At 48.0% G+C, this 24,946-nt stretch overlaps 1 long non-coding RNA gene across 1 annotated transcript in view; it reads right to left on the reverse strand.

Annotated features, from left to right (window-relative positions):
• The window catches only part of LOC117602622 (uncharacterized), a 110,468-nt gene that overhangs the window by 32,273 nt on the left and 53,249 nt on the right, over positions 1-24,946 (reverse strand). Inside the window, exon 3 of the long non-coding RNA XR_004581007.2 lies at positions 10,440-10,539. This is a non-coding gene — a long non-coding RNA (uncharacterized LOC117602622). The remainder of the gene's footprint in view (positions 1-10,439; positions 10,540-24,946) is intronic.

Here is a 24,946-nt window from a genome sequence, read left to right on the forward strand (position 1 = left end):
AAAGCTTCGAGGTATGTGTACCCATCCATTTGGTATAAATACTAGCGTAAACAGACACCTCCCTTCGATCCCGTTTCGGTGCTTCGACAAATACGCATGGAATATGTTATCCTATTTTTTTTTTTGTATATGTATATATTTTTTTTATCTCGTTTGCAAACTTTGACAAAGGAAACGCGGAACAATTTCAACTTCCGGTCGAAAAATGCACAGTCCTCGTATATCTGGACGAGAACGCGTGGCATTTTATTTTCGAAAAATAATAATACGGTTCTTCGCTCGATTTCGAATTATCCTGTCGTTTGCTCGATAATGGAGAACAAAAGAGACAGCCACGGGGCAAAAACGAAATTGATTCGTTTATAAGAGCCAACGGGGCTTTGTTTTAATAGAACGCGTCGGCTAATTGCACGCGGATTTTAGGTAACGCGAGCGGCAGGGAAACGCGAACACCGGGAAACACGTCGAGTTTCCCAGCTGCAACGGGAAACTTCGCCAGAAATCGTCTCTGTTTCGTTCAATTAACGTTTATTAGTTTTCTCTTAAGCGGAACGTAAATTCCGTCGGTTATCGTTTGGCTTCGAACACGCTAATCTGGTAGCAGCCACGCGATGCACGCCAACTATTTCGAAATTTCACCAGCTTCCTTTAATCTCCCTCGTTTTATTCATCGTTCCCGTCGAAACAAGGAAACAAATGTTTCGAATTCATTTTTGCCGCTTTAAGAACGCGTTTTCTCATAATATTTAACGTTGCAGAATTAAATTTATCGTACGGAAGTGACTCGACGATGGATCGAATCTTCTTAGGGAAATATTCAATTTCAAAAACAATCCTGATGGCTGAAAAAACACAATGGCTTCGAAGGAAGTTGGAAAATCACTTCTAGCATGTGCTATGTCACATTTTCACCACATGCTTCTTAAAACGAGCACGTGGCAGCCAAAAGAACCTTCGCCGTTTCCTTTCCCGATGATCCCGACCACGTGTTCCAGGACTCGACGAGGAAATTAACGGCTATTAGCGTTTCCTGGCGATGCCTTCAACACCGTCTTGAATTACGGGCCCGATGATGCGTCGATAAATCAAGAAGGACCGTCTTGTGAAAAGCTAGCCGTTTCGTTGCTCGTTTAAAATAAAAAACAGAATCAGAGGAGGAGAGAGAAAATTCCTGGCATTATCGCGCGGAATGGAACGATCAGCTCGAAGAGTTAATTCGTTATTTCGCAGCTGGAATCGGCGTGGCATTTAAAATGGCCAACTCGCTTGCTCGTTGTACAAACACGAGGGCCGTTCGTTTGTTTGGCAACCGGCAAAACTATGCGACGATCCTTTATCGGATAGGATTGATATACGCGGCGCGTGTTTCGCAGAAACAGGATAACCGATTCAATGGGGCCATATTTTATTAATGTCCCCCGGGGCAGGAAAATACGTAATACATGCGTTTGCGAGCTCGTCGCGAGCGGCGATTACAAAAGGTTACAGGGGCTAATTCGTGGGCCAGACGGGTGAATCGTATGCACGCGAATTCGCGACCAAACAGGACGATAATAAAGCGAAATTTTCAATTCGAACTTTTCCCCACCCTGCACGTTTGATCCGACCTTTCATCGATGCTCGATTGCCGTCGTATTATCTTACACGGACATTGCAATAAAAACCGCGAATATTCTTATTCCCAACCCTCACAGCAATTTTATGCAAATAAAAGTTCGGCAATCGACTTTGTTAGCTCGAGGAGGCATATCGCGTGTTTGCCAGAAACGATGGCTACAAGTTTTATAACGAACGCTCGCCGGAACTTTATCCGGGATGATTAAACGAACGAAACCACCGGCTGTCGACGAGGAAGCGACGAGAGCCTTGGCTTCTCCCGTTTATCCAGCCCGTTTCCTGAGGGATGATCGAGCTTTACGACAACCACATGTTACCTCGAGGAAACCGTCCCGCGAAGCGTGGCTCTCGTTTCCAGCAAGACTGAAGGTTGTTGCCACCTGTCCCGAAATCCCTTAGGAACGAGCCCCGGGAAGCGTACATATTTCTAAACGCGCCACGTGGCAGGTGCACGCGCGATTTTCTTCGTCCTCTGTTTATTTGCTCGATCCTTTACTCGGAAAATCGAACAACTTGCTCCTGGGAACTTCTGCTTCCTACAACTACCGAAATTCTTACTCGATTCGACTGCAACCGAGTGAAAACGTCGCCGGGAACCGGTGGTTGGAGTCGAATTTACGAGTAGCCGAGGAAAGTAACAAGATTCCTTGGCAACGTTTCGAATTTCTATCGCGAGCGAAACGCTCGCCGACTCAGCCGGTTAACGAGATCTCGAACTTCGTGATTACTAACGTGAAAATGAAGTTGGATCGATGACGGAGCTAACAGAATCTCGAATTCAACCGCTTTCAGTTACTGCGAGCATCGATCGAAGTCAGATTTTAGAATGGTGCGAACCTGGAACGCCTTAGCGCGATTAAGATCGAGTTTCGACAAAGCAATCTGCTTGTAAGGCTCACGTTCGTTTTCGCTGCCTTGAGTATTTATTGTTAGACGGAGTTTGCCAACAGGCTGAACAGATTCACGCATTAACACATACGTTTCCTAGTATGTTACTAAACTACGAATACGAATGAAATACATATAAAATTTTTCTTCGAACGCCATAAACAGCCGCTACGAAGATCACCAACGACGTAACGCACGTGTTCCTTTGACCCTTGCGGTTCGCCATTCTCTGGTCGGATATTTTATAAGGACACCCGTCGATAAATTCGCGCGAAGCCAGGCTGGACCGCTTGCCACGCCCCGCTTTCGATAAATTATCCCGAGGGATGACAGAGACATTATAATCCGGGGGTGTAATAAAAAGACTGGAGTCTCGGCTGCTCTGCCCGATGCGCCGGCGTTACTTAGCAATAATTCGCGTCCGGAAGGTCCACGGAGGCGAGCAGAAGGGACCGAAAGCGGGTCAACGAGAACAGAGGAGGTAGATCGGAAAATGAGATCGCGTGAACGAGACGAGACGAGGCGAGAAGTAAAAGCGGGGGAAAAATAGAGAAGAGAACAGAGAGGGATGAAGAAAGAACTGGTTGCCGATGCCTAGGATTTCTGGAAGGGCGAACGATGTCCGCAGATGCCGAAGAGAAGAATTTCTACAAAGCTGCGGACTGCTGACAATGGAGGCCTGTCACGGATCACGGCAACACCGATATTCATCGGATGATTTATCGGATCGTATTTGTTGGTAATACCGGAAAACACAATCGGTCCGGACCTTGCTCGATGATCTCCGCGGATAAAGAAACCAGGGTAGGAACGTTCGTCGTGAATTATATCGAGCCATTGACGCGTCGTCGAAAACTGACCGCGATCTTTCCGTTGATCGTACATTGAACGTCTCCAGAGGATTGAGTCTGTTTAGAAACCGTTTGATTTTAAGTATTTGTAAATAGTTCAGAATCGAAATTACACAAATGTCAAGAGTCGGAAAGATGAATTAACCAGACGAGGTGGTAAAGTTTCTAAAGAAGATCCAGTGGAACAGCCAGTCAACAATCGACTCGGTAATAATTTAAAGCGGAACGAAGTTGAAGTCTCGGGAACTTTATCGCCCGACGGAAAACTCTGATTGACTGTTAATCGCGTTTCGTCGCGATAGTCTCGCTCGCGGAAAGGCGCCGCGCGCCTGAAGGGAACAGCCCTCTCGAACCGAGTCGATTATTAATCCGAGGCGTTGTTAAGACAACGAGGTAACCTCGTTTCCAGTATCGCGCTGATAAGATCGCGGCTCGGCTGATTGACTCGCGTAATGCATTCTCGATGAGCCGGAGAAGTCGAGTCTTTCGGCAGCCGCGTCGCCCCGGGCTCGGCTGTTCGAAGCTGATTAAAGCGGTATACGTTGAAGGCTAATTTCTTCTCCGAGCCAATCGCGAACGAGCGAATTAAATTTTTGTAAAATAAAATTGTATTGGAGTTGCCTGGTCACTCGCGTTAATGATTCGCTCCTCAGGCTACAGCGAAAGTGTTAAACTTATACAATATAACTTATCGAGAATTCGGAACCGAAGGTGTCAGGATAATACTATATCGTTTGTCGTACGCGTTCCTAAGAATCCTTAATGAGGTTGTGGCACGTCTGCCGCCTGCAGTCTCGGGTATCTAGCGCGATGGATCGACGAGAGAAGTGGCGAAAGTATGCAGACTATGCGAACAGAGAGATTCTCTGTCAGCGACGATACACCCCTCGAACTCTTGTCTTCGAAGGGGGCGTTTCGATAAAACCCTCTAGTTAAATTCTCGCTAGCGTAAGATACGAGCTTTTTTTTCCTTCGTTCGCTTCGAGACCCACATTTTTGCGCGCATTTCCCTCACCTTTTCAGAGTGGCTACCACTCAAGCTTCGTAGCTAGTCGCTTGGAGTAAAGGGTCGATGCTCGACGAGAATGGGCCATTCGAGAGAGAATCCAACGTTTCAACGGGAGAACCGACTGGAAAGGGAGCAAATTCGAGCGCTTAAATGCAACCATGAAAACCAACGACGAAGTCGGTCACCGAACGACGCGAATGGCTTCGCCTCGTCGCGCCGACCCGTTTGTTCCTATACATTGCTAAACAATGCTGGTGACCCGTGTTCCCGACGGTATCTAGCGTTGCTTAATGACAATAGCGATGGAAAGACGATCGATATCTAGCCTTCTTGATGACGTTTCCGTCAGTTCTGACACCTATGTTACGATGAACGCAATTGTGATGCCTGTGTGTTTCACACAAAGCGTAGAATCTACCCATCATGCTCGATGCTAAATAGTATTGCTAGACAAGTCATTTCTTCTCCTCATTTAGGAGATAGAAGAAATCAGGATGCAACGAGCTCGAAAACTTGGAGCCGACTATCCGCAACGAGGTCAGATATTAAAACGACCGGGAACCAGGTAAACGGCTCCTTTCATAATATACGAAATCACCGTCGCGTCTGCGGGGATTATTAAGTCCGAGGAAGCAGCTCGTTGAATCCGGAGCTGCCTGTTTTTCAGCAGCTTTCTTACTCATCCAGACGGTCTTGAACCGTTTCGTTCCCGACGTACCATTCGAGAGAGGGTAGAAAGAGGGTGGACAGACATGGCTGCCACCCTGTTCGGAACATCCAATTTCTCAAAGAAGTTTACGGGCATAGAACGAGGAAAATTGCCCGTTATATATTAAAGACGTCTTTAGAATGGTAAACAGAGTGACTTCCTGCGGGAAGCTATGCGACAGTCCTTGCCGGAGGATTATCAAACGCGTCTCCCTCGTCGCGTCAGGCTTCTTCCTCTTTGACGGTACCGTCGGCATCGTCCAAACCGGGACGAGGAACCAGGTTTCCTCCTTGCACTGGCTTCGCTTAATTTTCTTTCCCCCTTTCCGTGTTCGGCAGGCCACGACGCTAGTAACTTTTCGGCAAAAGGATATGAGATCTTCGGATGAAAGGAACCTGCCAACGCCGCCACCCTCTCTCATCGTCCTTTTTTCCCCCGCATCGACTCCTTTCCCTTTGAATCCTCGAATCTTTATCGATAACCGCCTCCTTCTCTTGTTGCTCGAAGTAAATTATCAAATTTACACGCTCCAAAATATTTCCAAGACTTTTTTCGAATGTATACCCTTGGGGAACGATTTTCTAGATGAACAGAGGAGGAAGCTCGCAAGAAACGATCCAAAGGATCGACAAAAAGTCGGAGACAGCTTAAAGACGCTCGTTTGGTCGCGCAAACGTTCTAAACCCGGTGTAAAGGCTGTCGAACGCGTTAACGAACATTTTCGCATTTTCCAAGGGCCGACGAGTGCGAGCCAGAAGGTTTTGCGGCAATTTCTTCGTGGCGGTGTTCCTCTCGCGTGTCCGTCGCGGGACGCTATTAACTTCGTCACGAAGAGCTTCAACAACCGTCGGCACGCGAGCACTTTTCCCCTAGCAGCTGGCGGCAGGACGTTGATCGATTGCCTTTAAAATTCGCTGAACCGACGGAAGTTTCCTGCCGGCAAAAGCCAGCCAACGGAGCCGCCCCCGCGAAATATGACTCTGCCTGGAAGATTTCGTTAGTTCGAGCCCGGCTAAACGTATCCCGTCACCCATTTACATCCTCGTTTCCCCTCCCCTCTTCGAACATCCAGTTTACCCTCTACCAAGAGCCCGCCGCCTATTCAACCTCGTAAAGATCTCGGATTTAAAATTTAAATAAAATCAACTTCCAACCCGAAGAGGACGTCTCGTTCTCGTCTGCCTCATTCCTCGATTCGCGCACAAGTATCGCTCCCTTTCAACCGAAGGAATTACCGAGCACGTATCTCGGATGAAAATATTAGCAACGGGGAAAAGAGAGAGGACACTCGTAATACGAAAGTCGTGTAGCACGAGTACGAGTACAAAGACGATGCTCAGCAGGTTGGTACTTTTCGTGGAAACGATACAGTGTGACTGTTCGGGGGTGGATGACTCGGTACAGTCTTGTAAAAAAAGTCGTCAACTCGATAGTCGGTGAGAGAAAATTCTTAAGATTTCCCGGGAGCTTCGTTAAAGATTGCTGATTGAACGTCGCGAGACTTTTAATCGACCGTCTAATTTCGTCTTCGATAGAGCAGACTCGTTTATTTTTCTGTACCGTTTAATTTGTTCGCTGAAGATGACGGAATTGAGAGTTCCTCGAGCAACGACTGCTTCTGAAGGGGTTAGTGAATGATAAGGCAATTAAATTTGACATAGTATACGAAATAAGTATTTCAAGTGAGCTCAGCTTCGAGGAATGAAACCGACGAATTTCCGAGGGGTTTGAACGTGAATTTTCCACGGCGTCGTTTAACCCCTGCAATTATCCGAAGGAACGCGACGGGAAACGTAAAGAAGAGTAGAACGTGTAAGGCAACAACGGTGGACGGGTCGTAATGTCAGCAGGCTGGCACGTAACCGCGATCAGTTCCAACGAGCTCGCGTTCCCGGCAATAAATCGTCCGGCAAAAACAAAACGGTGCAGTTTTCCCGATGCCGCAGCCTGTTCACGGACTACGGAGATAGAATCGCGTAGTGGAAAGAGGGTGAAGCCTCGTGGCGAGGAGGGTGTTCCGCGAGAGGCAGGGGAGGTCCTGTAGTCGGACGACGCGTAATACGAATATAATAATTTATCGTGTATCAAGGCATCAGTGCAAGGTGTTACCAAAGCGACCCCTTCTTGTCTGCCTGTTTCGACCGCGCCAACCCCTTTCCTGTCGGCCGACGCAGCCCTTCCAGCTTTGGTCGAAGCTTTCCTCCGCATTATCTACGCACTCCACGCGTTAACTACCTTCAACCGGCTCGAAACTAATGCAATCCTCTCTCGTCAACGAGACTCAGCCTTCTCGTATGTTGGACTTTTAACGGCTGATACCAAAATCTCGTCAGTCCGACCTTTGAAACCCTGCGACAGCAGCTTAACTACCAGGGATTGAGGGATTGCTGCTCTTGGCAAGTGGACTGTTACCTCTCTCCATTCGCGTGACAACATCATCGTTAAAGGTTAATTTGCGAATTAAACCTTCCGCTTTGTTATCTCGTATTTACGAATATTTTAATATTCTCTCCGAAATTACCTCGTCCATCTTCGAGCTAAAGTTTTATCAGATATTAAAGGTTGACCGTACGGTATAAATAACCTTACCGTCAATTTCGACGTCCACCCTCGATCGTGTCTCGACGGTCTGTCTGATTTCGCCTTTTTCAAGGGTGATCGACGAAGCGGAGGCGAAGCAGTCTGTACATCGTCGTCACGCGCGAGCGAACATCTCGACACGGCAAGGACTGATCAATGCCAGGGGCGCGACAAGGCCAGATAGAACGGTGAAATATTATTTTTCCCGCGACGGGTGCTACGTGGATGGAAAAAAAAAAAGAGAGGAACGTTCGTGTATTCGGGACCGAAGTGGAATCCGTGTATAAAGGGAAAATTGCGCTCGGTTCTGCTCTGCCACGACACAAGGGACGCTCTCGAATCGTCGCGTATCGAGCTAATTATGCAGACTAAATTTACGCCCGCTCGTAAATCAATGGTTACCTCGACAGTGTATTGCTTTTATCCCACCCGCCGGCCGACCTTGCCAATCTTTGTCTCGCCCCGGATAAAAATGAAAAAAAAAAAAAAAAAGAGAGAAATCAACGGAATAGTAAAAATTTCATCAACAAAACAAATTTGACGCTCCGACGCCGGAGTAACGGTATCAGCGAGCACTTAAACGCGCCCGGAATTAATTACACGCCTTGGAACGGCTAATCTGCATATCACGAAATGAAAATAATTCTCCGCTCTAATTCAACCGACGCGATGAATCTTAATATCCAGGTTGGCTGAGTTACGCGCTAAAATTTGCCGACGAATCACTCTGTAACGTTCTTTGCTCAACTTTGTTGGATACGAAATAAACTGCAAGCAAGACAAATGCAACGATCCTTGAGCTTTTCTACCCTTATCCTATCGAATCCTCGATTCTCACAAAATTGCAGTAATTTACTGTTGATCTAATGGCCCATCAATTTGTACCGATGACCATCGAGCGTGTCCGTATTCGTTGCATCATTGTATTCGCGAAAATAGGATGAAAAGAGCTCGGTTAATCCTCGTTCTTTTAATCCGACCACGTATAATACGGTTATATTTAGTCCTTTGCGTGTACATACAGAGACTGCAATAAGTTACTCTCGGGATTTTATCGATCCGCTATTCCCTGGCCGGCAAGAATCGCATCGGAGACACGTTTGATGGGAGATTCGACCGTTTAGGGATTTGCGATCAAATAAACCTGCGGCCGAAATTGGCCGCTCGTAAAGCGCCCGTTAATACATTATTATCCTAACCTCTCCCTTTGTGCCATGATTTCGAGGGGACATTTTAGCTGCAGGGATTCATTCAATGGACGTTTGCATAACCCATAGAAAAGGAGAAGGACATACGTATTATCCGTGTGACAACAACCGTGGATTTGTTTGGCGGATGCTGTCGCTTTGATTAATACTCGCACTGTGGATGGGTCATTCAAGACCTGGCTTTAAATCTTGACAGTCTCCACTTGAGAATGTCTACGTATAATACTAATTTGTTTTTGTAATGAAAATTTGATCATTTTTAAAAATGGTAATAATAACACAATAAACGGAATACGTGAAACTATCCCTGCGGCAGTTTTTATTTCCGCCTCCATTTAGCTGGCGTTCATTGCCGGCCGTTTAATTAACTTAATTCCCAAATAATTTATATATCCACGCGAGAGAGAAGAAAAAAGAATTTCGTACTCTGTGGACAGTATATTCTTGGAAATTGGTTCGGAACCCGTTCGAAAACCGTGTTCTCTCTTTTTTGTTCTCTCTTTCTAGCACGCACGAACGAGCTAGTTGAACGAACGAGACACTAAAGTTTATTTGGTTTATTATCCGTGTCGGTGTTTGCGTTCTGGCTAACAACGAAACACAAAGAGCCTCCCTGAAGAGATATTTAATGGCTGGCGCGCAAAATGGAACGCATTTGGATTAGCATTCCGATTTAACCAACGAATCAGCCGAGGAATTTTTCAGGATGCCGCAAACATGCGGCCAGACCGCACGCTTAAAACGCTTTATGCTAGTTGACGCGCCATTTTGCGGATTATAAACATTAAATAATTCGTGCGTTGCGTTTGAACCGTGGCTTTCGTTTAACCGTTGATCACACGAAAAAGTTGGCTCGAAACGTGAGAGAAATAAATGATAATTATCCTTCGTACCTATCCGAGAGAAGGAAAAATCTATATTTCTAAAACAGGGAACCGAAGACGGTGGATCTTCAAAGGAATCGCAATTGAACGAAGAAAGAGTGGCGTCGAGCCGTGATATTCCTCGGTCGTCGAACAATGCACGCTTTAAACGGTCTCCATCAGCGTTTTACAAGTGAATATTCAAAAAATCAATCCCGAGCCTAGCCTGACATCCCGGGAAGAACTGTTCCGTGGTTAAGAACTTGAAAGAGAGGGGTCCATGGGATTCGGAGACCAGGGTAATCCGTCAATGGCTCTAATGGCCGAAATCTACGGCTGAAAGGAGACCGTTTAGACCGGGCCCATTGTGCGGTCGAGCGGTGGGACAAATTTAGCGTGAAAATATGAAAACTCGCGGATTTTCTGGTCAGGCGTGCGTGTACGCGTTGGAACGCGACAATACCCTCGTCGAGTGTTCGACGAAATACGTAGTTTCGTCTACAGGATGTTCAAAAGGTGGCACGGAACACGTAGAATTGAAAGCGAGTAAATAAATTTCACCGGTTTTTGAACAACCTGTGCATAGGCATAATCACCATTCGAACAGAACAGGAAGGACTCCTTTGACCGATCCCCGTCGCTTAGCATAATGCGATTAAGCGAGTGCGTGCTCTTTGTGCACACGCGGATTTTCGCCTTTCCGCGTCCTCTCACCTGCGTGCGGATCCTCCTCTTCCTCGGTCACAGTTGCCCGGAACAATTGCGTTGCAGGCTTAACGAACGCGTCTCCGTCTGGCTGGCCACGTGGAAACACCTGAAACACAAGGTCGCTTCATTTGCTCTCGTTCTAATTACGGCGCCAGGAAAATTGGTTTCGCGTGTTCACAGCGCACCAATGATTATTATATTTATTATACGATCGCATGCAGACGGAGGGTATTATTAACTGATGCATCACAAAGGGAAGGCTTATTAAGCGAGACAGAAGTGGGAATTTTCTCTAATTAAAGAGCATTACGCATCGTTGAACCGTGTCGATTGGACGGTGGAAAAAATTTGTTAAAAATATCAGCTACGAATAACGACTACCGCATTACGCGTTTGTAATACTCCTGTTCCTTTTCAAGTTACCAGCATCCTAGCCATCCCGAGCGAAACGTTTAATACCAAAGTTAAAACTTCTTTGACCTACTTAAATCGGTAGTTTACGTTTAATTGAGGACCACGGGTACATAAAGGCCGCGAGCGTTCTTTTAATCCCCATTCTTCGTCGATCCTTCAACACAGAAGGAACTCTTTACTTAATAATCCTCTATTGAACCACTCCTTTCTACCTTCTTTCCTCTACCTCTTCCTTTTCCGTTCTGACCGTTCTTTCACCGAAGACCATCTCCTCTTTTAGCTGTGCAATTGCAAGTCACAGCCTTACGCGATTTCTTTGCCTAGTTTCCTTTGCCGATTGTTTTCCTAATTACACGGAAGAAAGAAGGCGATCACCGGGAGGACTCCGCGGAGAAGGCTTAAGCAGCTTTGGCGAAAGTAATTTAACCGGGAACGAATTAATTAAATTCCCGTAGAAGTCATCGAGCCAGTGCATCCTCTGAAATTGGCCGGAACGAAAACTATTCCCTCTCCTTTCATCTCGTTTCGTTCGTCCGCCGGACGATCGTTCGTTTCACAGCCGCGGGCTGTTACAACGACGACGGGAATGAAAAAAATAAATAGTGGCCGTGAAAGAAAACAAATGAACGCGGTGAACCCATGCATAAACGTACGAATATGTGGGCGGTTGTTCTTTCCGGCCGATATATATGCACGGGCCGGGTAAAAGTTAATTAAAAAACGTAATGAAACGCCACCAGCGTATCGCTGGAGGCCACCGATAATTACGTTTTTCTCTCCCTTCCTCTGCACCGTTTTTTTCTCGTTTGCATATATCGCCGGGTGATCGTTGCAGCGGATGTCTTCATGCGCGATGATCACGCATGCCCGGCTATTGAAATACTTTTCGCGTAAATAATAAACAAACGTACTAAAAGGGTCCCGCGGTGAAGCTGAGTCTCAAGGAATAAAGGAAACGTAAAATTTCAAAGTAACAGCTATATTTTTCTGTAAAATAATTAATATGAAATTCTGTCCCACTGCGAGACCTGATGTTTACGATTCCACGCCATTCCCTCGCTAATTTTCCATTCTCATCTGTCCTACCGGTCGCACGTAATTTACCGATGCGACTAACTAACTCTGTGTCTCTCGCCTACACTCGTTTTCATTCTCTCGAGCATACACCACGTCCACCAGTTCCACCCCCGCCCCCGTCGTCGTTATATTTCCATCGTTCATTAACATTTCAACCGACACGAGCATTCGCGCGCCATCGATACCAGGCCGGCCCCTGGACGCGGGTAATTCGATTTTCGAGCGACGCGAATAAAGTTTGTAGATGAAATAGACGCTAACGAGGCCGTAGGTAATAGAGACGATACGCTCGCACGGTTATTCCGCGAATTTTCACCCACCCCTCCGCCCCGCCCCGTCGTCGCGCTTGTTCCGCGTAGCTGTGTTCGGTTGCCGTTGCAAAATAATTTGTTGACCGTCTGTAAGTAAACATTTCACCTACGCTTTTGCCAACCAACGCGGCTAACGAATATTTCCAAACGCGACCGCGTCGTGCTGCGCGGAAAACGCGGCCCGTTCGATCGATACGACGACGATCCTATTCGGGTCTTATGAAGATTTGAATTCGTGCAAAATAATTTTAGGGTTTTCAAGAGGAAACGGATGTCCACCGAGCGCCGTTCCGCGCGTGTTTATAGCCAGAGGGAAGCTGAGTGAATTAAGCGTTGGTAGACGGTTGACGAGGGTGGTCCTTGAAGTGGCGAGGGCGCTGCTCGTACGATGCCGCAACGTTTTACGCGAGAGGACCGGCTTAATTAGAAAATACTTGACCCTCGTAAAGCCTGGCCAGCCCGGTCGCCGACGCGTTCCTCGCGAACCACCGTCGACGTTTTCTGTATCGCCGTCCGTCGTGGTCACCTCGTATCCTTGGAGCCAGAGGGATGCTCTTACGCTCTTCCCTTCGTAATTTCTTTCCCTCCGTTTTACTCGCTGGCCGCGTTTAAATTTCCTCGTTAACGCTCGCTCGACCCTCCACGAATTTCAACCTTAAACGTACCGCCTTCTTCCTCGTCTCGCGGAAAATCGCCGCTTTTCCGCGCGTTTTCACCCGATCATCCCTCTCGTCGGATTTTCCGAATTGTAAATCGTTCCTTATCCGAAGCACGCGACTCTAGCAATTAACGAGGATTAATTTGTCGGTGAGAATCATCGGGCAGACAACTCTCGACGGATTGAAACCGCGACGGCATTGTTTTCGAAGACGCGAGGGAACAACCTCGCTGATTCGACGACGAACCGCGTTCCTCTCCTAGTCTCGCGAAACAATGGCGTCGATAACGCGCTATCCGTCCGCGAGATAATACCAGGTCTAGGAACGAGTCCCGGCAGAAGTTGGGGGACCTGCGGTGCACGAGACATCCAGTTAATTACGAAACTGCGAGACAAGTTTTCCCGTAAACTGGGAACGAAGAAGGAGATCCGTCAGCTGACGCCGCGCCGCGACAGCTGTCCCCGTGCCACAGCCCCGCCCGATCCCCGTTCGCTTTCGGTAATTCTGACAATTTACCGATTGTGTCCCGGCACATAATGGGGCCCGAAGTTAGGACCCCACGGGGGTGTGGCACGAGCTACGAAACACCGTTCCACGACAGGGGCGCATCGGGGGACGCGATCCTCTCCTCATTGTGTTTAAAATCGCTCGCTCATGAAGCTGCGCTTTTGTGATGCCTGAAAAACGTAGGCGCGATTCCTGTTCCCTGACAAGATTATATTAATGCTCGTTAAACCATTCGTGACCCATTGAATCGATGGCCAGTGTCCGGATCCGCTTGGGAACCGAGAGGATTATATTTGTGAAAGATTCTATTTCTCGATTCTAACTGGCTGAATGGTGGTTGGGTACTTTTGGCACTCGTCAATTCGATCCGTTTCACGAAACTATTAAAAGTTTCTTCAGATAATATTTTTAGCAAGAACAATCTACCAGTTCCGGTTTCTAACAAACGTTCTACAGAGCCCGAAACACGTGCCAGATCGTCGAAGAAAACGTTGGTGATAAAGTTGAACGAAAACGAGAAGGGTGCAAGCAAACGTGTCATTGACACAGAGGGGGTTGGAAGGTGTACTTGTGTATATCACGATGCAACAGGGAAAGCGCACGCCTGCAGAATGCAATGCCCTGGCCCATTGTCAGCGTTTCCATCGATCCTTAATCTCGCGCCGGAGTAAACTGTATCGATTGTACTTTTGTCGTGCGACAGCAGGGCGAACGGTTGAGCACACACCCCCAGCAAATGCCAGTTTTCCCCTCCTGTCCCCGCATTCTTTTCTTCCGAGCCATTTTCGGGGGACACGGCGAAACGTGCCGCTAACTGCGCTCACCCATTATTAAGCCTGCATCTCGCAGCGGGACGAAACGATCTCACGGCGATCAAAAATCCTACTACTTTGATTCGAAATATCTTTTCGGAAATTCCAATAGAATCGTTTGCGAAATCAAGAAAATCGATCCTTGTTAGACGTAAATTCGTTTCCTCTGATTATGCGTCGCGCGAATCCATTCTGTTGTTCGTTAGCAACGCACCCTTATCCATTCGCGCGCGATCCCCATCCTCCACCCTTCGCTTTAGGGTCCTTTGTACTTGCCTTATGGCAATTTATTGGCGCAGTCAATCCCCGTGCCTCAGGAATCTCCATTACGCACCCTTGTAAATTATCCGATATCGCGATAAGGCGGTTCCCCGTCTTCTCCCGCGTCGATTCCAGAAATATCGATGCCCGTCGATCGATCATCGACTCGCGCAGCCCTTTCATTAACCCGTGGAATTCGACTTATCGCGTTAACGCAACTGCCACAGCCAGCATCGAAACATTTTTTTCCTCCTTTTTCACCCCTCGACGAGTTTCGTGGCGCAACGTTTCCTTTCTCCGCGACGCAATTAATCGAGTTTACTTTTCTCTATGCTGGTTACTCTTATCGGATCGATTCCGCGAAACGTTTCATTTGCAAAATGGAAATGGAAGCCGATAAGTCTGACAAATTGTGGCTGAATCGGCCGCGAGAAACATAGATATTCCACCTTTTCACCCTTTGTTGAATATTTACTCCAACGTTTCTTGCATATTCCGATATGTTCCGCTTGCGTGCACATCCGCAGTCTCGGTAACGAGTTTATCTGCTCGTCGAGCTTCGAATTCGAGAGTGCATTCAATTAGTTTGTAGGTCGTTGCCGATGGTAGAACGACAGGTTGCGTCTTTCGAATACTCGTTTGAAACATTCATTCAACGTTACCGTAAGGCACCGCGTTTGGCCGGGATAAGGGGCCATTTTTCCTCCTACTTCCGGTGAATACGAACGACTTTGGATACCGTTCGGCCGCATTACCGGGGCGTACGGGAGTCGCGCGAGATTTCCAGCATCGGTGGAGAAGTTTTTGAAAATGCCTCGCTAAATATTTCAAGGTGGCAAACACCGGCAAACGGGCTGCCGGTTCGCTCTTCCCAGGATAACCGTTTTCTTTTAGAAAGTGCCGTGGCTTAGATCGTTGCAGCCGCTCGTACACACGTTCTTCTGTGCATAAATATACACACGAGTCCGTGGTGGTACGGCACAACGAACCGAACTGCGGCGTATCGTGTACGTACGACTCTATAGCTACGTGGCATACATAATCGAGGGAACTGCAGTACTCCGAAATGGCTCTCTAAATTTCCCTTCCGCTCTAGGATCGTGCTCGCGACGTTTCTGCGCGTCGTAAACACCCTTCCGCCTTCCCTTCGTTCTTCATTCATTTTGATGCATTCTTTGTTTTAACCCTTCCCCTGATAGATCCTTCCTTTCGGCTATTTATTTACTCATCGTTGAAAAATTAAACGAGTACTTTGTGTCAACGTTCAGTTTCATACCTTCCTTCTATAAAAACATTGGCAGTCCGGTCATTACATGAATTTCAATCATTGAGGGTATCAAATAACGAGACCGACGCAATGGATTCGAAAAACAAAAGGATCGGTGTTGGCCGTACGCCGTTTCGATTATGAATAATTTTACTAAGTAAATGTTTACGCGAATAAATATCGAATTTTCCGCGATGCTCTTTCGTGGAAAGCGGATAGCACGCGTAAAACAGATCGAAGCGAATGGCAGAAAAGAGGAGGCGGACAGGAAAGTAAGGGATTTCAATTAGCGCTAACAAAGCGTCATCGGGTGGGAAATAATAAAATTAATTCTCTGTCGCGTTTCCATTCGGCGAGGGCCGTATCGCGGGCACGGTCAACTTGTCGATAACGGATTCGATAATATCGAACGTCGTAGTTCGATAGCAGCGAGCCGGGGTGCTTTCCACGTTCTCGTTTTCACGCGCGTAAATACAACGGTAACTCGGTCCTATTCGCGGATCGAATCTCCATTAATTTCGACGAGGGTTCGCTCCGCTGCTAGCCGCAACATTTTTCCGCTCTCTCGACGCTGCACGCCCCGCGGTCGGGTTAATTTTTTTCCCCGAGAACGTCCACGCGCGCGCACCCCCGTTCCTCCTATTTTTCCCAACGAGATCATACGTTACCGTTGGATAGAGAAGGGAAAAGCAGTAACGAGAGAGACGAACGGTAATCAATCGATCGTTTGTCAGAATCACCGGCAATGACGTAATTGATTCCCATAGAAAAATGATCGTCGAATAATGAAGCCGACCGGGTTCGATCTACTAACACCGGGAAAATTGTTCCCCCTTCGAACAAGTTCTGCTTTTTTTTTTCCAAAAAATAATTTATACTTTTATTGCTTTCGATTAAGCACTAATCGAATATGGTTATACTAAACGAATTTAATAAATAAACGATGTTCAACGCGAAGCTCGAAACAATTTGAACGATGGATTCAATTATGAGTCGCGTTACAGTTTCCAAGTGTCGATTGTCGTGGTAGTGTACTCGTAGCTATGCGCTATGCAGCCCGCGTCAGAACCGATACTTGCCCGTATGAACTGAAGCTACAAATAGCAAACTACGGGGTTAAAGTGGCAGAACAACGTGCGCCAACCATCGAACTTCGATACGGGCATTACGCGACACGGATTGTTCGAATCTTCCATCGATACTAGCACAATGCAGCTACAAAAGCGACGTTTTCAGATAAAGGGTTCTGCAGGTAGAACGGTGAAACAAGGATCGTTTTAAAGTACCCAAGATACGAGCGAAAATTCTACGCCAAAGGATCGATGAAACGATCAGGGAAACTAGTCACCAGGTCGAAAGAGACGTTTGAGTTTCGCGAGGAGAGCACGCCTTGTTTCCGGTTCGGATCTCGATGCCAGCCGCGACAGGATCCGCGGTTCTATCCTTATGGTCGTAAACCGAGAGCTAGACAACCGAGACGGTCTGAACGGGAACAGCGGGGAACCGGAAAGACAATAAGCTCTGGATACGGTGAATGAGTATCCACGGAATGCACGGTGCATCGAATTGAAAGCGCACTGCCAAATGGGACGCAAATACAATGAGGGAAAGAGAGACGTTCGCGTCTTGGCTCGCGACGGACTCTGATAAAAGCCAATAATCCTTCGGGCAATAGAAACCCTCCCGGAGGTTCCGGCGTATTACACGAGACCCGTTTCTCTCTGCTCCCACGATTGCAAGCGGGATTGCAGACGCGCAACGTGGAACCATGTTAAGATACCTAAAAATCGAACAAAGGAATAAAGGACATTTTTATTATTGTTACCGTTTCTCTACAGCGAATTCTAATAGAGTCTAAAGACTAACAATTTCATCCCCTGTGTGTGATTTATCAAAGTTCGTTAGCAGTTTCGTTTCTCGAGGTTTCTTTCTCCGTTACGTAGGTAGACGTAGTAAGAGGATGGGGCTAAGGGTGCAGCGGCAGAGCACACAAGCGCCACTTGTATCCATTACGCTGGTGAAGTTATGAGGGCGACGTTTATTGGCTAACTTGTAACTCCTTGCATTCCAGTCTGAATTATTCCCCGGTCCTTGCAGAAGCCTCGTAAGTTTATTTCAATTTGGCCCTGGTTACGATCCCACCCACGACCCCGCCACCGCGTCCGTGTCTTTCTTTCCTCCGTCGAGCCGTTTCGCCCGAGATTTATAAGGCAGCGGCGTCTCGAAATTTTCGCGAGAACGTGACGGAGCGGAGACGCGTAAAGGAAAAAGAGGAAAAAGAGGAAAAGAAGCCACGTCCCGCGAGTCTTAATCCGTAACACCACGGTCCGGGCGGTCGTTCGAATTTAAACGCCTCCCTCTCGGCTCGTAGCACGCTCGCGTGCGCGGATTTCGTCCTCTTGGAAAAGCGCACAGATTGAAACGACTCGCGAGACAAAGCGGAGAATTTTTTCGCGTTGGATGCAACGACAACACAGCGAAGAAGAGAACTCGTAAAAGAAACGTACCGTGGACGAGAAGAAAATAAAGCCGAAGGTGTTAACGAAACGGGGTCCGCTGTTATTCCAGCTGGTGAACTTGTCGTCGCGACGGGTTTATCTTGCGTTCGCATCATTAAAGCCCGATTCGGATACGTACGTTCTCGCAATTTTCACGCCGCGCGTGTACGAAAACTGTGCTCGCAAAATACGCGTTATAAGAGGGTTACCTGTATCATCCCTTCTCGTTGAAACTTTCCAAGCGAAACGCTAATGGACTTATAAGATTAGAATCTGTACAAAGGAACCGTTCTGTATTCACAAAGAAGATCCTCCCTATCGGATCATGATTTATTTCGCCAGGTAAAAATCCCTTCCTGAAAACGTTATTAACGATTTATAATGGGAGGGGACGAAGAAAAGCGGCCGCAAATCAACTTACAAACGCAAGAAAGATATTCTTCGAGGTATCGTTGTTCATCTTCCTGGTTGATCCAACGACGTGCCTCTTCAAACGAATAACAACGAAACATCCTTTTGTCGAGAAGCTCCGGTTACACCGAGCCGGCAGTCTCTCTATCGTCCCTCCCTCGGTTTTCCTCGCGGTCCTTAACCGCCCGGTGTTTTCACCGGGAAAAGTTTCGTCGGAGAAGCCACGAGCAACTTTTCCCCAAGTATTTTCAGACCGAGGGATGCCGCGAGTGGCACAATTATACCGATTCTCTCCTCCCTACCTCTAAAGAATCACCAACTCATCATATGTTTCGTTGTAAACACTCTGCAAACAAGTTTTTCACCAACTGCCCGCCCTTTACCTCCTCCGAAAGCTTCTCGAGGTACAGTTTCCTCGAAAGATAACTTCCCATCTCTTGCATTCGAGGAATAGATAAAACTGGATCAGATAGCTAAACAGCGAACTACTTTTTCATGAAATTTTTAAATGCACTCGGTGAGAAGAAGAATAGACTGGCGCGCGATTGCATCCACGGGAACGTCATGCAATTTCATGAAGAACGGTGAAAATTCGAGTCGCGTTCTATCTCGGTGGAAACGGTCTATCGTTCGTTATTAGCAAATGTACCGTGGGCGAAACGAGACCGTCTCGAAAGGTGGCTGATGGAGAAGAAAGAAAAAGAGAGGAGAAGGAAGCTAGCGAAGCGTCCACGAGAAGAATAAGGGAAGAAGAGGGTGGCTGGCACGGATGAGACTGATATCGCGTCTGTCGAGTTTGCGTTGCTTCCGCTTCGCTAGACACTGAAAAACTCGTCGAAAAAAGGGACGTCTGAACTCGGAGAATCAATTATCGGAGAGGGAGGAATGAGAGAAAGGAAATCGGCCGCGTACACGCGTCGGGAGAAAAGATGGTTCGATGTCTCGAAGGTGGTGACGCACGAAATAATCTGTTTCCCCTGACCACTGATTCGCGAAATTTATGATTTTGCAAAGTTATCGCTTTGGGTGTGGCCGAATGGGAAAGAAGGACAAGCTCGTTGACTCGATTCGAGTGTAGTTAGAAAGCTCGACGATATCAGGAGTAGATGCAGCCAGGGCAAATCCAGTTACCGAGACACGTAGGAGAAGTTGGTGGTACGCCGAAATTCGCGATAAACGGGAACACACGAGGGCTCGAGGGATGAACGGTAGACGCGAGATCGAGAAGGAAGTTTCGCAACAAACAATAACAACAACAACAACAACAACAACGAGGATGACGCGACGGAGGGAACTACTACGCTGAAAGTGCACGCGTCGACGATAATTACAACAATAACTGCAACTACGTAGACCTGCGGAGACGGAGGACCGCGGTTGGTTTAATTAGAATCCTCTCTGTCGCTCGGCTTAAACGTGGCCGCGCTTTGAGCCGCGTGTTAAACGTACAACACGGACATCGTTTCCCAGTCGCTTCCGGTTCTCGCTGGCTAAAATCCTTCCTCTTCCTTAAAGATTTCCTCTCGATCTCATTCTGTTGTATCCTTTGTGTTTCCTTCTTTTCCGCTGTCCCGGGACGCGCGATTAATCAAATCTTCTAATTAAACGCGTAATTAATTTCGCGCCCGGAAGAGTAGTCTCGCGAGTTTGTTTGTCGTGTTTGCCAGAAAATAAATCAACCGAGAGGGTTATTAATTTTCGGCGAAAGTTGCCGCGGCCGAAATAAGCAGACCGGGAAGATCGATCAAATTGACACCGAGTGTTCAGGCCTAATTCGAGAGAATCCTCGCGAGATGATGAGATATCGAAACGATGCTTCGTGACACGTCGAGGGATGGTCGAATCGATATTCCTCGAGCAAACGAACACCGACACCCGGCACGCGGGTTTTAAAGGGACCAAGATGAGAGACGGATGTCGGAGGGAAGAGCGGTTTCTTGTTTGCCGCGTCCATGTCAGGATGTTATTTGTCCTGGATACCCGTGGGACCCGGTGACACAGCCCGTACATCGCGGTATCGCGCCCCAACCCCCAGCGACCCCCTGGCGTTCGTGCGGACCGCCACTCGAGACGCCGAATTCCCGGCCGACGCACGGTCACCGAAACTACGCGCACACCCTCCGTTCCTCGGGGTAATATTTAATTTCTTGCCCGACTGATTTCCTCCGCCAAACCCTCGGAATACTCCCCCAAGGACTCGCCATCGACCGAACCACCAGCACCGCCCTGATAAAATACCGAATGAATGGTACCCCTCCGAGGTATTGCCATTTTTTTTTCCAAAGGAGTCGATCTTCCGACCATTGCCTGCACCACCCGTCCCTTCCACCCCGAATTCATGTTTTTATTTTACACAGCGTGTCGGTAACGTTGCGAAATAAAATCAGCGGCGAACCTTGTCCTCGTTGACGAAATTACACGCTGCACGGAACACGTTTCAACGAATCTCGTCATAACGCGGCGAGTTTACATGTGTACGAACTCGGGTAACACGGTTTCGCGTGTAACGTCGTCGCGTCCTCGGCTCAAAGTAAATCCAGTTGACGAGCCGTGTCAAGCCTTCGCTTTGTCTCGAAATCATACGGCGAGCCTCTCCGCTAGTCGTCGCCGTGCTTTCACCAGCTTTCCTCTTTTTTTCTCCTAACGCTTTCACGCGTACCTCGAAGGAAACGTCTTTCCACGCGATCCTCCCACGCGCGGCTCTTCAGAAAACACTTTGTCACCGACCGTTTCGAATGCGTTCAATGTCCGAGACAAAAACTATACAAAAGTTCTGAAGAAAAACGGGACGTCAAAGTAGAGCCACGAAATTAATCGCCCGACTTTTGAAGTCTGATTTATGGTTGACTCGAACCCCTTAAACGTTACGACGCATCGGTGAAAGTGCGGTTTACGCTGAGATGAATTTTTCATAATCTGTGTACGCAAGTAAATGAAACGTTAGAAGAATCTTCACGATTCTTGACTTTGGTGTATTGACTTTGGTCGCGGCGAGTATATACGACATAACCGAGGGGATTGAATTGGAATTGCAGTGCAGGTGGTGGTGACGGTGGCAACGCTAAAAACTTTATCGCCTGGCAGCGGCGAACTGCATTAACTCTGCTACCGAAAGCACCAACCGACTACATATACAGCTTCATCGAATTCGGCGACGAGTGCCCGGAGGGAAAAGTAGCCCATCGATGCTCGGTTTCACCCGATCGAACTCTTTTCCACGTTTTCTTGCCACCTTTTTTCCCTCTCGACCCTACCTCCGAACCTCCGTTTCTTCTTTTATTTCTCACCCCCTTCGAACTGTTCTTGTTTCAATCGAGCCACCGCTGCGGTTCTGACCGCCGCGTCGCGCCGCGTTGCTAACCGTTGCAAAAGTTTTCCTTACTGTTCCGCGGTACGACCATTGCACCTACCGTGTAATAGAATTTGTTGCTGAAGTTGCCCAAGCGAAATGTCGCCTCGTAAAAAATCCGGCTACGTTTACGGGTTCAGCTAGACGAGATAACCACTCGAAAAGTACGTTCCTCGTCAAACTGCCGCCTGCGATGCTTACTCGAGACACCATTTCCGTTATCCGGGTGGCTGGAAGATTGGTGACGATCGGGGAACTCGATTATACTAAACGAGACCTATCTCGACATTGGTTTTTACATCGAACAACTTTGCGTCGGGGTATTTGGATACGTTTTCCGTAAACGATTGAAGCAGACACCTTTCCCTCTTCGATCCATCTTCGGGGTGTGCGTTACCGTCCAATAAGAATTAATCTCGTTCGACCGAGTTCCAATACGAGCAAGATGGAGGGCACACGACGTTCATTCTCCCTATATTAAAATCCATCGTCAGAATTCAGGAGCGTGCTCGGCCCACGCCGGCGACGAATTCATCGTCCCGACAGAAAGACATTCCCGAGGCACGTGTCGTCGTCGAACCTGCCGGATCCTAGCAGCCGGTCGCGTGGCCTGGATCTCATCAAAGTTTCATCTTTCTCGCGAAGACAGGGACACCCTGCCGAGCTATGCGCCGTTTCCAAACTGCAACACCACGGGATATTATCGGGTACGCGTGTCCCTCGACATCCGCGAGGCGGACTCGCATTAACCGCGCCTTCTATTAGCGTCTGTCGTAAATATTCACCGCTGGCGGGGGTCGACGGTTATTAAAATGGTGGCAAAGCGTACGTGGAAGATCGGCTACGACGTTAAGGACATTAATCACGCGCGTGTAAACTGGTCGGGGATCGGCACCCTTGGTTGGTCAGCCGGGGACCAGCTAACTCGCGGCTAATTTCTTTCCCCCGGGGGTTGGTCAGCGAGAGGAAATAAATCCTGCACGGCGGGAACGGGGACGAGCGTTTAACGATTCCTCGAAGACCTATGTTAGAGAAGTTCTACAGAGGGCGGACAACGACGAATCAATTAGGGGGAAGTTCGAGAGGGATGCAAAACGATCCGAGAGCTTTTATCGTCGCAGGGATATCGTTGTATTCGAGATCCGTTTCAACGTGTATACTGAAATACCAAAGTGCCACTCCTTTTTCCACTCGATCGATCGAATAATTAAAAAGCTTGCGTCGTACGAACGCTCGATGGTCGTTATAACGATTGCAACCCTTTTTACCTCTTCGTGTAACTATCGATAACTAAATTGGAGGACATCATAGGACTTTGCGTCGTTTCAATTTTGCTCGATCGACTCGAGGGAAATTCTGGCAGGGAAAACGACGCCGTTAATCTCTCTCTCGATGTAAATGTAGGTACGCGATCGTTGAAGGTGGTGCGGTTCCGGTAACGAATCGCGAAAGGCTCCTTCGTCTAAGGAACTTTTTACACGACATCTGGCGTAGGTAGATGCCGCAGGGAGAAATGTAGGCAGTGGTTGGTCGCGCAAGAGTCGTAACGCGACATCTGTTTGGAACGAGCGAGATTCGAGCTACGTATTCGTAGAGAGGGTAGATAAAGAGCGCGTCAGGGGAAGTGGAAGCGGAACGACGCGACTCGGTCTCGTCGCGAGAGAGGGTAGTTTTTGGCGCGTCTGCACTAGGTGGTTTCGCGGCAAGAAGACGAAGAGAGTACCGACGACATCGAGAGCGCATTATCCAACGCGCGAAGCATTACGCTAGCGACGTTGTTACCAGCAGAAAAACCCTCCCGTCCGTCCGTCCGTCGCTCTTCTCCTTACGCGATTCGAAACAATCGAGGCGATTTCTTGTTTTCGACGAGACGCAACGAATTTGTCAAAGGGAACCGCTTTTTACCACGGTGCCACCGTTGAAATACGAGGCGGTTCTCCGGCAAGAAACGAACAGCACCGCGGCGAGATTACATCGTCCCGCGCGTAGCCGGCGTTTAATCTCGCTCGGAAAAATATCCCGATCGCTTATGCACGGATTACGACGTCCGTTTCCTTTTTCCCTCGGAGTCGCGCGCAACACCGTCTGACAGCAGCAATTCTGTCGTCTAGCGCGCGCAGAATTCCGTTCCCGGGACAGATACGACGCGCTCAACCGACGTTGGAGACCGAAAGAATGCGAAATGAACAGAGGATTCCGCTTATCTCTCAAATAATGTCATCCGCTCCGTGACCGTTTTTATCGAGGAACAGGTTGAACCGCGCTGCCTTCCGAATCCGACGCAAGAATTTTATCTTTTCCCGAAGACGTTCGACGGAGCGGAGTTTTCCTGACGAGCGTCAGACAGGTGTCACTGTTTGCGAAAGTAAATCAATCGACGAATAATTGAACGGTAGAAACAGGCGACGCGTTATCCTTCGAAAAGTAAAAGAGGAAAGATATAGATGAACCACTAACGGTGATTGACTGTTAGCTGGAATCTGTAAACGCCATAGACTCGAGGACAAAATCGACACAGGATCGACGTTAATGTCCATTGTATCTCCAACGACTACCCGTTTGTCGTCGCTTTTTTCTCATCCTCCGTTCGTCTTGTACCGTCCATTCCGTTTCGTGATTTATAGAGAAAGTTTCACCTCGTGATTACCCGGCCAGGCTCCGCGCAACGACGGTCGACAACCCTTTCTCTCCTACCACCATACTATCCTTCCATTTTCCATTATCTCGCTTCCCGTCATTCACTCGGATTAGTAGAAATACCGCTTTTCCGAAGAGGACCCAGTTCAGTTATTTTATTATTTGATATAACAAACATCAAACGTTAAAAAGAAGGTAACGTCCCTTGTGTTTGTTCGCAAACATATTCTCGCGAATGCCTTCAATATTTCCCCGCGAACCTGTTCCTCTCACTTCGAATTTCTGGTATTGTCTTCCGAAATTCTTTGCT

The sequence above is a fragment of the Osmia lignaria genome, chromosome 12 (assembly GCF_051020975.1).
Source record: "Osmia lignaria lignaria isolate PbOS001 chromosome 12, iyOsmLign1, whole genome shotgun sequence".
Classification (NCBI taxonomy): domain Eukaryota; kingdom Metazoa; phylum Arthropoda; class Insecta; order Hymenoptera; family Megachilidae; genus Osmia; species Osmia lignaria.